Source organism: Rhincodon typus, chromosome 31, assembly GCF_021869965.1.
Source record: "Rhincodon typus isolate 14 chromosome 31, sRhiTyp1.1, whole genome shotgun sequence".
NCBI classification, from domain to species: domain Eukaryota; kingdom Metazoa; phylum Chordata; class Chondrichthyes; order Orectolobiformes; family Rhincodontidae; genus Rhincodon; species Rhincodon typus.
In genome coordinates this window covers 36,826,992-36,840,704 of record NC_063362.1, presented here as the reverse complement: position 1 = coordinate 36,840,704, position 13,713 = coordinate 36,826,992, and the positions used below count along the sequence as shown (strand labels likewise).

Here is a 13,713-nt window from a genome sequence, read left to right as displayed (position 1 = left end):
CTTCTTCAGAAATGATTTCTGAAGAAGGGTCTAGGCCCGAAACGTCAGCCTTCCTGCTCCTCTGATGCTGCTTGGCCTGCTGTGTTCATCCAGCTCTACACCTTGTTATCTCAGATTCTCCAGCATCTGCAGTTCCTACTATCTCTAAGATGGATACAGAACTGGCTTAATCATAGAAGACAGGCAGTTGCGGTGGGTGTTTTTCTGACAGGAGATCTGTGACCAGTGGTGTTCCGCAGGTGAAAACAAAATATGCTGGAGATCATAGTGGGTCAGGCAGTATGCATGGAGAGAAATCAAGCTAATGTTTTGAGTCTAGATGACTCTTCATCAGAGCTGAAGTGTGGAGAGGTCAAATGCCTAACGTTTTCTATTCATGCACCTGTCTGAATGTCTTTTAAATGTTCTAATTAATTTTTGAGTTAAGGAAAATCGTTCTGAGCCTCACATGATTTGAACATGCACCCATCTGATCTGGAGTCAGATGTGATATAATTGTGTCACAAGCTCAGGAGACTTGGGAGGAAAAACAATAGATGGAGTTTAAACTAGCCAAATGCAAGGTGATGCATTTTTGGAAGATCTAATGCAGGAGGGAAGTATACAGTAAATAATTCAATGACCATCTCCGCTCTGCTGAAGTTATATGCCACACTCCTCTCTGCGACCACACACTCACTGCATCATGACTACCCTAATCACATCCCCTCAAGGATTGGGCTCTACCACTCTCGTTATTGCCTGCAACATCTTCATTCCCCCAACCACCCACATCACGGACCCTGGATGCCATTTGGCCCCTAAGCCTGCATCAACCATATAAAGAGCGTCTCACCTAGACCCACCTCCCCACCCCATCCCTCTAACCCCAAACCTCACATGGAATTTTACCATGGTCAATCTACCTAACCTGCCCATCTTTGGACTGTGGGAAGGAAACAGGGAGAACATGCAAACTCCAAACAGACCTGAGGCTGGAATTGAACCCAGGTCCCTGGTGCTGTGAGGCAGCAGTGCTAACCACTGAGCCATTGTGACATCCATTATTTATATACTGTATATGTTGTTACAATATATACGGATGGCATGGACGGCAAAAGTGGAAATATATGGGAATTATTAATAGGGTTGCTGAAGCATGTATTTTAGTTTTCTCAATGACAATGGTAATGCACATCGTCATTCGGCGTGTGATCCCAATGCTTACATTCTCAAGCGTAGGCAAACACGCTACAATCTATATGGGAAAGCAAGTGACTCAAAGCATCTACAGATGGATATGGGCAGGTAAAGCAAGTGGATGAAAACTCGGCAAATGAATTATCATGTAGAAAAATGTGAGGTTATGCTCTTTGGCAGGAAGACTTCAACAGCCAAATATTACTTATATGGGGAAAGGCTGCAGAAACCGGCAGCACAGATTGATTTGCAAGTCCTTGTGCTTGAATTGTAGAAAGTTAGCATCCAATTTCAGCAGGTAATAGGGAAGGCAAATGCACTGTTGGCCTTTACTTCAAAGGGAATGGAGTATAAAAGTGGAGAGATCTTGCTAAAAATGTACAGGCACAGCTGGAATACTGTAAACCCTTTTCTAAGAAAAGATATACTGGCATTGTAATGCTTTCAGAGAAGGTTCACAACGTTAATCCTGGATATGAAGACATTATTTTAGAAGGAAAGGTTGAGTACGCTGCATCTGCACTCATCGGAGTTTGAATAATGAGAGGAGATCTTACTGAAACATACTGGATTCTTAGGAGGCTTGACAGGTTAGACGTTAAAAAACCTGTTTCCTCTCCGGAACCTTCTAGGACCATAGGACATAATCTTAGAGTAAGGGGTCACCATTTAAGACAGAGATGAGAAATCTCTTCCCTCAGAGGTAGTGAATCTGGGAAATTCATCATAGCAGAGACGAGGTTGATAAGTAGATTTAAGGGTAAGAGAGAGATATGTTTAATCCATAAGGGAATCAAGGGTTTCAACAAAATGTGTCTTTGTTCAGCACTACTCAAGTTATAAGTTCTTCTTAAATGTAACCTTTGTTTCTTCCTTGTATGTTGTGGCATTTGAAGGTGTTGTAACAATCATCCCTGGGTTTGAATGTACAAATAAATCATACTTCAATTTTAAAACTTCGAAGAAAGCTTGTTGTGAGGTCATTTAAAAATTGTACTTCAAAAACAGAGAGGTTTAGGGTGTACATGCCACACCCTATTCAAAGGGGAAAAGAAATTATGAAAATTACATAAAGCCCTGATATCAGTAAGAAGGGAAGAAAACAAAAAAAGTTATATTTATTTCTTTCCCCTCAGCATAACAATGAAATTCTGGACTGGAAAACAGAACTGAGGTCTGCTTTAATTCATTACTGGGGAATTTATTATGTCCATCACCAAGAGTGGCTTGGCAGCAGGACTACTGGTCGAGAAGGACATAGCTGCTAGACTGGGTCTGCGGCAGATAGTGAGGCAAACAACAAGAGGGCAAAACATACTTGACCTCATCCTTACCAATCTGGCAGTTGCAGATGCATCTATCCATCACAGTATCGGTAAGAGTGAACACCACATAGTCCTTGTGGAGTTGAAGTCCCGCCTTCACATTGAAAATAACCTCCATCGTGTTGTGTGGCACTTATCACCATGCTAAATGGGACAGACTTAGAACAGATCTAGCAACTCAAGACTGGGCATCCATGAGGTACCGTAGACCATAACAGCAGCAGAATCGTATCCAGCACAATCTGTAACCTCATGGCCCGGCATATCTCCCACTCAACCATTACCATCAAGCCTGGGGATCAACCCTAATTCAATGGAGATTGCTGGAGGACATGCCAGGATCAGCACTAAGCATACCTGAAGATGAGGTGTCAACCTAGTGAAGCCACTAAACAAGGCTACTTGCATGCCAAACAGCATAAGTAGCAAGTGATGAAAAGAGGTAAGTGATCCCACAACCAATAGATAGATCTAAGCTCTGCAGTCCTGCCACATCCAGTCATGAATGGTGGTGGACAATTAAACAACTCACTGGAGGATGAAGCTCCACAAATATCCGCATCATCAATGATGGAAGAGCCCAGCACATCAGTGCAAAAGATAAGGCTGAAGCTTTTGCAGCGATCTTCAGCTAGAAGTGCCAAGTGGATGATCCATCTCGGCCTCCTCCAATGATCCCCAGCATTACAATCACCAGTCTTCAGTCAATCCAATTCACTCCAGGTGATATCAAGAAAAGATTGGAGAGGCACTGGATACTGCAAAGGTTAGGGACTTTGACAACATTCTGGCAATAATACTGAAGACTTGTTCTCCAGAACTCGCCGCTCCCCTTAGCCAAACTGTTCCAGTACAGTTACATCACTGGCATCTACCCGACAATGTGAAAAATTGCCCAAGTATGTCCTGTACACAATAAGCAGGACAAATCTAATGCAGTCAATTACTGCCTCATCAGTCTATTGCCAATCATCAATAAAGTGTTGGAAGGTACCATCAATAGTGTTATCCATACTTTTACACTCACCTGCTACTTCTTCAAGAGCAGTGTTGCAAAGCTAAACCAGCTCTTCTGCCTTCCACATTCTTGGAGGAAGATGCTAACCAACTCTGATGACTTCTGGGTGCTTGCAGATTCACAGTTGTTCACCTATTCTGTCCTTGTATTTTATCTGTGTAAGCAAATAGCACCCACATCTGAGAAATGTCCTTCGACAACACCTTCTAAACCCATGAACTCTACCACATGGACATGAGTAACAAATACATAGGAACACCACCACCTGTAAATTCTCCTTTTAGTCATACCATCCTGATTTAGAACTATATCACTATTCCTTCACTGTCACACTGTCACTTTGTCAAAGCCCTAGAACTCACTTCTGTCCCTACACCAAATGAACTTCAGAGATTCAAGAAGGCAGTTCACTATTACCTCTCCAGGATAATTCGGAATAGGCAACAAATGCTTGCCAAGCCAGCAATACCCATATCCAGTGCGTGAACAAAATAAATAAAAATGTTTGCAATTCAATCAATAATCAAATCAGGTTGAGGAATGGAGGAACCTAGACCTCAGAGCCCAAAGTTCAGAAAATGTAAAGATGAATAAGGAGAAGGTATTAGATGTTGTAGCAAACACAAAGGTGCATAAATCCCCAAGGCCTGATGAGATGTATCCCAGGCTGCTATGGCAGAGATATTTAATATTTCACTCATCACATGTGAAGTACCAGATGACTGAGGATAGATAATGCTGTTCCTTTGTTCAAGAATGGCAGTAGGGATAGGCCAGGTAATTACAGACCAGTTCATCTGAGACAGGATTAATCAACACTTGGAAAGGTAGGGATTGAACAGAAATAGTTAGCACAGGTTTGTGGGAGGGAGATCCTGTCTGACAAATGTAATTAAGATTTTTGAAAAGGTGACAAAATATATTTAATGAGGAAACATTTCTGAAGAAGGGTCCTACCCAAAACATGAACTTTCCTGCTCCTCTGATGCTGCCTGGCCTGCTGTGTTCCTCCAGCTCCACACTGTTATCTCTAACTCCAGCATCTGCTATCTCTTGTTAATGAGGGAGTATACTCGATGTGGTTTACATCCACTTCAGTAAAGCCTTTGACAAGGTCCCACTTAGAAGACTGGGCCCAAAAGGTAAGAACCTGTGGGATCCAAGACAAGATGGGAAATTACTGGCTTACAAGTAGGAGGCAAAGAGTGATGGTGGAGCATTGCTTTTGTGATTAGAAGCCTGTGATCAGTAGCGTACTACAGGGATCGGGTCTGTATCCTTGCCATTTGTTATGCACGTTAGTGACTTAGATGAGAATGTATAAGGTATCATTTGTAAGTTTAAAGACGACATGAAAATTGGTGGTGTTGTTGATAGTGAGGAAGATGGTCTCAGGCTACAGTCAGATATTGGTTAGCTGATAAGTTGAACACAGCAATGGCAGATGGAATTTAATTCTGATAATTTTGAGGTGATATATTTTGGGAGTTCTAATAGGGAAAGATATATAAACAATAAATGGTAAGTCCCTAGGGAGTGCTGAGGGATAAAGGGAGCTCGGTGTACAAGTCCATTGATCCCTGACAGTTTCAGCACAGATAGGTAAGGTGGTGAAGAAGGCATACAGGATGCTTGCCTTCATTAGTCATGGCACAGAATATAGTAACAGTAAAGTCTTGTTACGACTTTATAAAACAATGGTTAGGTCACAGATGGAATACTGAGTGCAATTCTGGTCGCCACACTTTCAGAAGGTCATGATTGCCCTGGAGAAGGTGCAAAGGAGATTCACCAGGTTGTTGTCTGGGATGGAAAGTCTCAATTATGAGAGAGACTGGATAGGCTGTATTTGTTTTCCCTGGAGCAGAGGGGTAGTCTGACTGGGTATTCAAGATGATGACAGACATAGATAGGGTAAATTTTGAGATTTTTTTCCCCATAACAGATATGTCTAAGACCAGAAGACATAGGTTTAAAGTGAGGAACAAGTGGTTCGGAGGGCACCTGAGGAAAATCTTTTTCACCCAGAGGCTGGTAAAAATATGCAATGCGCTGTTTAGAGGGTGGTGGAGACATAAGAACTAGGAGCAGGACTAGGCCATCTGGCCCCTCGAGCCTGCCCCGTCATTTAATAAGATCATGGCTGATCTTTTTGAGACTCAGCTCCACTTACCCGCTCACTCACCATAACCCTTAATTCCTTTACTGTTCAAAAATTTATCTAGCCTTGCCTTAAAAACATTCAGTCAGGTAGCTTCAATCGCTTCACTGGGCAGGGAATTCCACAGATTCACAACCCTTTGGGTGAAGAAGTTCCTCCTGACCTCAGTCCTACATCTGCTTCCCTTTATTTTGAGGCGATGCCCTCTAGTCCTAGTTTCACCTGCTAGCGGAAACAACCTCCCTGCCTCCACTTTATCTATTCCCTTCATAATATTATATGTTTCTATAAGATCTCCCCTCATTCTTCTGAATTCCAATGAGTATAATCCCAGAGACAGGTACTGCCATAATATTTAAGAAACATCTAGATGAGCCAGGCCACAGCAGGTAAATGGGATTAGAGACAGGCAGAACTGCTGATGCTGGAGTCAGAGATAACACAGTGTGGAGCTGGAGGAACACAGTTTGGCGTTCATTGGTCAGCATATACATGGTGGGCCAATAGATTTGCACTTCAATTTATCTCTTGTTACTCTTATCAGACAAAAAAATCTATCAGTCTCAAACTTGAAATTTCCAATTGACCCTTGGGGAGTAGAGAATTCCACATTGCCTTTACTTTTTCAGGGATAAAGTGCATTCTGATTTTACTCTTGAATGACTAACTCTAATCACGTAACCTCTTGTTATAGATGCTTCCACCAGAGAATTTATTTTGTACATAAGAATATTTATGGTTGTCATATCATTCCCATATTTTAAACACCTCGATCAGAATTAATCTCCCTCAATATTGTATATTCAAACAATGTTTGTGAAACAAGTCCTTATAATTTAACTTTCTCAGCTCTAATATTGTGCTGATGCTCTAGTTTCTCAAAGGCTGCAGTGGTATAGCGAATCTGGTGTAAGATCTCCTCAACAAATGGTGACCTTTCAAGAAAGATGCCTCCTAAGCTATGGGAACTCATTGAGTCATACAGCATAGAAACAAACCCTTTGGGCACCAAGTCTATGCTGACCAACCAATACGAAACTACACTAATCCCATTTACTAGCACTTGGTCCATAGCCTCCTATGCCCTAGCATTTTAAGTACTCATTCAGCTATTTCTTAATTGTGGTGAAAATACCTGCCTCCATCACCCTCTCAGGCAGCACATTCCATATATACATCTCCTGTTAACCTTAAACTATGCTCTCTGGTATTAGACACGTCTACCATTAGAAAGAGTTTCTCATGATTGACTGCGTCTATGACTCTCATAATTTTGTCTACTTCAGTCAGATCAGCCAACAGCCTGCTCTGCTCCAGTGAAAACAAACCCAGCCTAGCCAGTCTCTCCTTAGAACTCAGACTTTCCATCCCAGGCAACATCCTGGTGAATCTCCTCTGCACCTTCTCAAGTGCAATCACCTGCTTCCAACACTGCAATAACCAGAACTGCACTGGTATTCTATCTGTGGCCTAATCAATGTTTTATAACGCTGTAACAAGACTTTTTTTCTCCAATATTCTATGCCCTGGTGAATGAAGGCAAGCATCACATACACCTTCTTCACCACCCTGTCTACCTGTGCTGACACCTTCAGGGATCTATGGACTTGTATACCAAAGTCCCTTTGTTCCTCGGTACTCCCTATGGACCTATCATTCATTGCATATGTCCTTCACTTATTGGGCTCTTTTTGCAGTTCCTCCAGGCACTCGTTGAATATTTGCCATTGCCTGTCCATAATCATGTTTTTAAATAACACTCCCCAATCTTTAATAGCCAACTTGCACCTCATACCATCATAGTCTCAGATTCAACTGTCACCCTCCATCTTGATGACATAATTATGATTGCTCATTCCCAAAGCGAACACAAGTAGATTTCCAATTATTCCATTTTTATTACACAATATCCAGTATTCAAATATTTCAAAGTCTCTTTTTCAACAGGTATGGGAGGTGGAATACTCGACTGATAAATGAGGAATGACAAATATGAATATGTCACTTGCTACTGCACGCTGTCAGTTCTGAGGTGCCAGTCCCACTAGGACAGCAGCCACATTAAGACAAAAGTTACTGCAAATCTTTGAGGCTACAGGGTACCATCTCAGCCTCTTGCTGATTAATCCCATGGCATGTTGCAGAAAGAAGAGATTAGGAAATATGTTCTCTCCTTGAGTTAATTCAGAACAGTCTCTGACCTGCTTAGTTAACTTTGTCAGGATCACATACAAATCTACTGCAATTTGGCAAATAATCAACCAGCCTCAATACTGCTACAATACTTTAAGATAATTTGAATGGTTCAAGTATCCCTTTGTTGTTGTTATCAGTGGGAAAATCCAGCAATAATGAGCATCTACCAGATGCCTACCGCTCCACACCCCATCCAGACTTTGGAAAATCAGATCATAACGCTGTGTTCCTCCTCCCAGCTTACAAGTAGAAGTTGAAACATGAGGACCTAGTACAGAAAGTAGTGCAGTGTTAGTCTGAGGCAGTGAAAGAGCTTCTGCAGGACTGCTTGGAATTGGGGGACTGGTCCATATACAAGAATTCAGCAGCCAACCTAGGCTACTATGCCACCACCATCATGGACTTCATTAGCAAGTGAACAAAGGACGCTATGCCAAAGAACGCAATTCATATGTTCCCCAACCAGAAATCATGGATTCATTGGGAAATCCGTTGCCTACTGAAGACCGGGCATGCAGCGGCCAAGTCAAACAACCCAGAACTTTACAGGACATTCAGATACAACCTTTACAAGGCCATTTGAGATGCCAAGAGGCAATACCGGACTAAGTTAGAGACCCAAACTAACCACGCAGAGACCCACTATCTGTGGCAAGACCTACACAACATGATGGGCTACAAAATGAAGCAGAACAGAATAGCAGACAAAAATACATCCCTCCCTGGTGTGTTCAATGCTTTTCATGCTTGGTTCAAGCAGGAGGTCAGTGAAGTGGTGTCACCTGCCTTGAAAGTCCCAGACACACCTGTTCCCTCAGTCACTATGGTAGATGTCAGATCGGCCTTCTTGAGAGCGAACCTGTTGAAAGCGACTGGCACAAATGGAGCCCCTGGCTGTGCACTCAGATCCTGTGCAGACCAGCTGGCAGGAGTATTTGCTGACATTTTTAACCTCTCCTCGCTACAATCTGATGTCTCCACCTGCCTTAAGAAGGCCACCATCATCCTGGTACCAAAAAAAATACATGCAGCGTGCGTCAATGACTACCGCCTGGTGGCTCTGACCTCCATAATTATGAAGCGCTTCAAGACGTTAGTCATGGCTCACATCAACTCTAGCCTCCCAGCCTGCCTCGATCCCTTGCAATTTGCCTGCCGGTGCAACAAGTCCATGGCAGATAGCCCTATACTCATCTTTGGTACATCTGGATAATTAGGATATCTATGTCAGGCTTCTACTTATTGTCTACAGGTCTGCCTTCAACACTATAATCCCAACCAAACTAATCTCCAAACTCCGAGACCTAGGTCTCTGCTGTGCCCTCTGCAACTGGATCCTTGACTCCCTGACCCACAGACCACAATCAGTGAAGACAGGCAACAGCACCTCCTCCCTCCTGTTAAATCTTTAATCGATTAGAAAGGATATGCAGGTCTCGATTGATTAAAATGCAAATCCTAGAATTTCTTTCAAGTCACTGCCCCAAGATAGCTAAAGGTTTTATCAGTGTATACACAAGGTAACATCTCAGGTATATACTTGTATGTATTGATAAAACCTTTAGTTATCTTGGGACAGTGACTTGAAAGAAATTCTGGGATTTGCATTTTAATCAATCCAATCCTGCATCTCCTTTCTAACTGATTAAAGATTTAACAGGAGTGCTTCAGCCACACATTTTAGGTTTATTTAATACATTCACATCAGTTGTATGATCTTTTGATCTTTTACTTATAAATTCTGTGTCTTGACACCTCTCTCACTATACCTGATGAAGGAGCAATGCTCTGAAATAAACCTGTTTTCAAATAAACCTGTTAGACTATAACCTGGTGTTGTGTGATTTTTGACCTAATAACTTGCATACAGCAAATGTTAACAGAAGGATTTTTTTCCAATACACACAACACCCTTTAAGATAGCTGAAATTGGTCTGAAGCAAGCTGCAAATAATAAGATTATCAAAGGGGCTTATGTCCAGATCTCTGGGACAGAAGATCCAGGTTCAGGTTCTACCTCCCCTTGTAGTTGTGTTATAATTTGTCCCAACACATTGATTAAAATATTATTTTAGGTTTAGCAGACAGATTAAATTGTGAAAACTCGACTTGCATTACGACCAGAATGAATTTCTGTTCTTTGTATATTATGTGGACACATCTAATTCCAACTTGAGAGTACAACTATACAAAACGGCAGTTTTGATTTGTTAAATGTTTAATGATGCTAAGTATAAATCATATTGCAATCTCTCTGACAGCTTTCTGGAGATGCATTATAATGAGGCTGTATGAGGTGCTTCGACTGGTTTGCTTGTAAGTGGGCTGCCTGTTTGCTTCTCCGCCTCACCACCCAACAAGTGACATCCCAATGGCAGCAAGAAGGCAAAATGCATGATCCCATTGGATATCATCTCCACTTCCTCCCTCCAGCCCAACCCATACCCACACAAACACATTCACACACAATCCCAGTTGCGCTCTGTTTTCCTTTAACATCCCAGCCTTTGAAAGTAAAAGAAGTACCCAATATGAATAAGGTGTTGAGTTATTGCCACTGGATATAACAATCTTATGTTTCAAAAGTAACTGTGGGAATTCATCCATGAACGAACATCAGAAATTTGCAGTTGGAAATGCAAGGTGAAGGTGGGAACAAGTAAATGTGCCTTAGGAGAATCAGCATCATACAGTACAGAAGAGGCCCTTTGACCCATTGAGTCTGTACCACCAAAAATATACTACCACTGGTACCACTTTCCACAATTGCCTTATTATGTTATAACACTTCAAGGTTCATCCAAGTACTTTTTAAAGTTTATAAGGTGTTTCTCCTAGGCAGTGCATTCCAGACCCTCACCACCCTCTGTGTGAAAATGTTTTCTTCAAATCCCTTCTAAATCCCTCTTCCTTTCACTTTAAATGTGTGTTCCCTTGTTCTTGACCCTGTCCATGCCCTCTTAAACTTACACACCTTAATCAGGTTCCCCTTCAACCTCCTCTGCTCTAAAGAAAACAACCCAAGCTTATCCAGCCTCTCTTCATAGAGGAAATACTCCATACCAGGCAACATCCTGGTGAATTTCCTCTGTACACCTCCAGTCACATACTTCCTATGGTGTGGTGATCATAACCCAGTTCTCCAGCTGTGGCCTAACCAAATTTCTCTACAATACCAATATGATCTCCTCCTTTTAAAATCTACGCCTTAACTGATAAAAATAAAAGACCATGGACAAGCTGCACAATTTCCATCTGTTCGTCTAAGCTTCCAGTGTCCTGCCATTCATTGGGTACTCTCGTGTCTTGTTACTTCTTCCAAAGTGCATCACCTTATACTTATTAGGGGGCAGCACTGTGGCTCAGTGGTTAGCATGCTGCCTCACAGCACTGGAGGCCTGGATTCAATTTCAGCCTCAGGTGACCATCTGTGTGGAGTTTGCACATTCTCCCCGTGTCTGCATGGGTTTCTGCCAAGTGCTCTAATTTCCTCCCACAGTCCAAAGATGTGCAAGTTAGGTAGAGTGGCCATGCTAAATAACCCATAGTGTTCAGGGATGCCTTGGTTAGGTGCATTAGCCATGGGAAATGCGGGCTTACAGGGATAGAGTAGGGGAATGGGCCTGGGTGGGATGGTGTTTGGAGGGTGGTGTGGACTTGTTGGGCCAAATATCCTGTGTCCACACTGTGGGGCTTCTATTAAAAAAATGGTTAAATTCTATCTGCCACTGATCTGCCCATCTGACCAAGCTGTTTATATCTTCTGTAGCCTACAACCTTCATTCTTACTGTGTTATCTACAAACTTACTTATCATCCTCCACATACTCATGTACATCATTTATGAATATCACAAACAATAAGGGACCCAGCACTGATCCCTGTGCTACTCTCCTCCACTGCACACCGGCCTTCAGTCACACAAATAGCCTTCTACCACCACTCAGCCAAATTTGGATCCTACCTTCAAGAGAAAAAACAGAAACAATTGAAGGGAGAGTTCCCTAACTCTTCAGTTAGAGAACAGGATCATATTTTCACAATTTTAATATTGACATACTCTGAACCAACTGCTTGGTCATTCTCAGTTATCAGTGAACCATCTTCAATTGACACAGACTGTATACTTTTTTTTGTTTTTTTTTTAGCTAATTCACAGGATCTGGGCATCACTAGCTGAGCCAGCATTTATTTCCCATCCCAGTTGCCCTTGACATGGTGGTCGTGAGTCTTGAACCGCTGCAGTCCATGTGCATGTAGGTAGACCCCCAATGACACTGAGGAGGCAGATCCAGGATTTTGGTCTAGTGATTTTGGTGAGTCTTTTGGAGGGAAACCTGCAGGTGGAGAAATATTACAGCCGAAAGCAGCAGAAGTGGTATAAATCCAGACATACATCAAAAACACTGCTAACTTTCAAACCAGGTCAGAAACTTTGGTTAGGAAAAAAAAAATCAAAAGCCAGAAGCATTAGTGGAACAGATCAGTACAGACTTAATGGGCCAAAGGGCTATTCTGCACTGCATTAATCTATAAGATTATATATAATCAGAAAACCTGAAAAAGTGTTCAGGAGAAATTGGAAACATCAATCTTATCACAAGACGTGGGACAGGGATATCCATACTACATCAAATAATGTGTAAAATGATACAACAGTTCCAGCAGTGATAGTGAGTGATCATTCTCTTGTGAAAATCAAGTGAACCAGATCAGGGTCCTCAGTCAGAATTCCAATTCATCTTGACCTGTGCAATTCCAACTTTGAAGAAGGTAGGGAGATGGCATATATGATGTTAATGATAATGATGACTATGCAAACATTAAAAATAAACTGCTAGAATTATGTAAACCAAAGAAGAAGGAACCTGGGGAGGGGTATAGTACAATGGAACAAGAAAACAACACAATTGTAATGACATATACCACTCTAATATCTGCACAGCAGATCAGTAGAAGTTATTAAACTAGAGAGATGTGTAGAAGCATGCAAGGGGACAGGTTTTATACACTACTCTGATGATCTATATTTTGTAACCTCTCTAAATAAGGAATGTTATGGTATTGAAGACAGTAGTAATGCTCTATCGTACTAAAAGGACAAACTAGGATGCTAGAAACTTACAAGAGGGGTGGCTCATTAAAGCCAACAATGTTTAACTGTAAGCCAGTTCTGAGGAAGGGTCACTGAACCTAAAATGTTAACTCTGCTTTCTCTCCACATATGCTGCCAGACCTGCTGAGTTTTTCCAGCAATTTCTATTTTTGTTGTTAGTGTCTAACAGTGCGTATGTAGGTACCCATCATCCAGAGAGAATAAGAAGTACAGTATTTAATTAAGCTAGTCATAAGATCAGCATAAAGAATAAAACAAAGCAGTCAGAACAAAGTCATGTACATGGCTTGGAGGACTGAACTGGTTACCCTGCAGCTGGCAAACCAGGCTGTATTATTATTGTGTCGCTTAGAGAACTCTCAAGGTCAGTCAAGAAGCCATAGGCATGCAGATGCCCGAAGAGTTTCACTTTGGGCCTCGGAGTCAGGTTGTATTGTTTGCATGTCATCTTGTTATTTAACATAACGCTGTAGAACTGATACCCAGCACCCAGTACTGTTAACTTTCAGTGTAGTAAAACTTTTATAGAAAACTCTCAGGTGTGAATCAGGCACAGTTAATGTCCTCAGACTAGCAACTCTATGCTGTGAAAGGAAAATTATAAGTTTTGTTGGGCCACAGAAAAAAATTAAGTAAACCTGTTCTGTGATTTGATTTAAAGATCACAGTAAAAACACAGCACATTCATTATTCAGAGATAGTAGGAACTGCAGATGCTG

The 13,713-nt window shown here is 41.8% G+C and overlaps 1 protein-coding gene across 11 annotated transcripts in view; it reads right to left on the bottom strand.

The window, feature by feature from the left end:
* si:dkey-205h13.2 overlaps nucleotides 1-13,713 on the bottom strand; it is a 155,229-nt gene that overhangs the window by 137,561 nt on the left and 3,955 nt on the right. Inside the window, exon 3 of one of the 11 annotated variants that reach the window (XM_048615285.1) lies at nucleotides 3,532-3,676. The exons of the other annotated variants lie outside the window; for them this stretch is intronic. The gene's annotated coding sequence lies outside the window, so the exon portion shown is untranslated. The remainder of the gene's footprint in view (nucleotides 1-3,531; nucleotides 3,677-13,713) is intronic. 11 annotated transcript variants of the gene reach the window in all.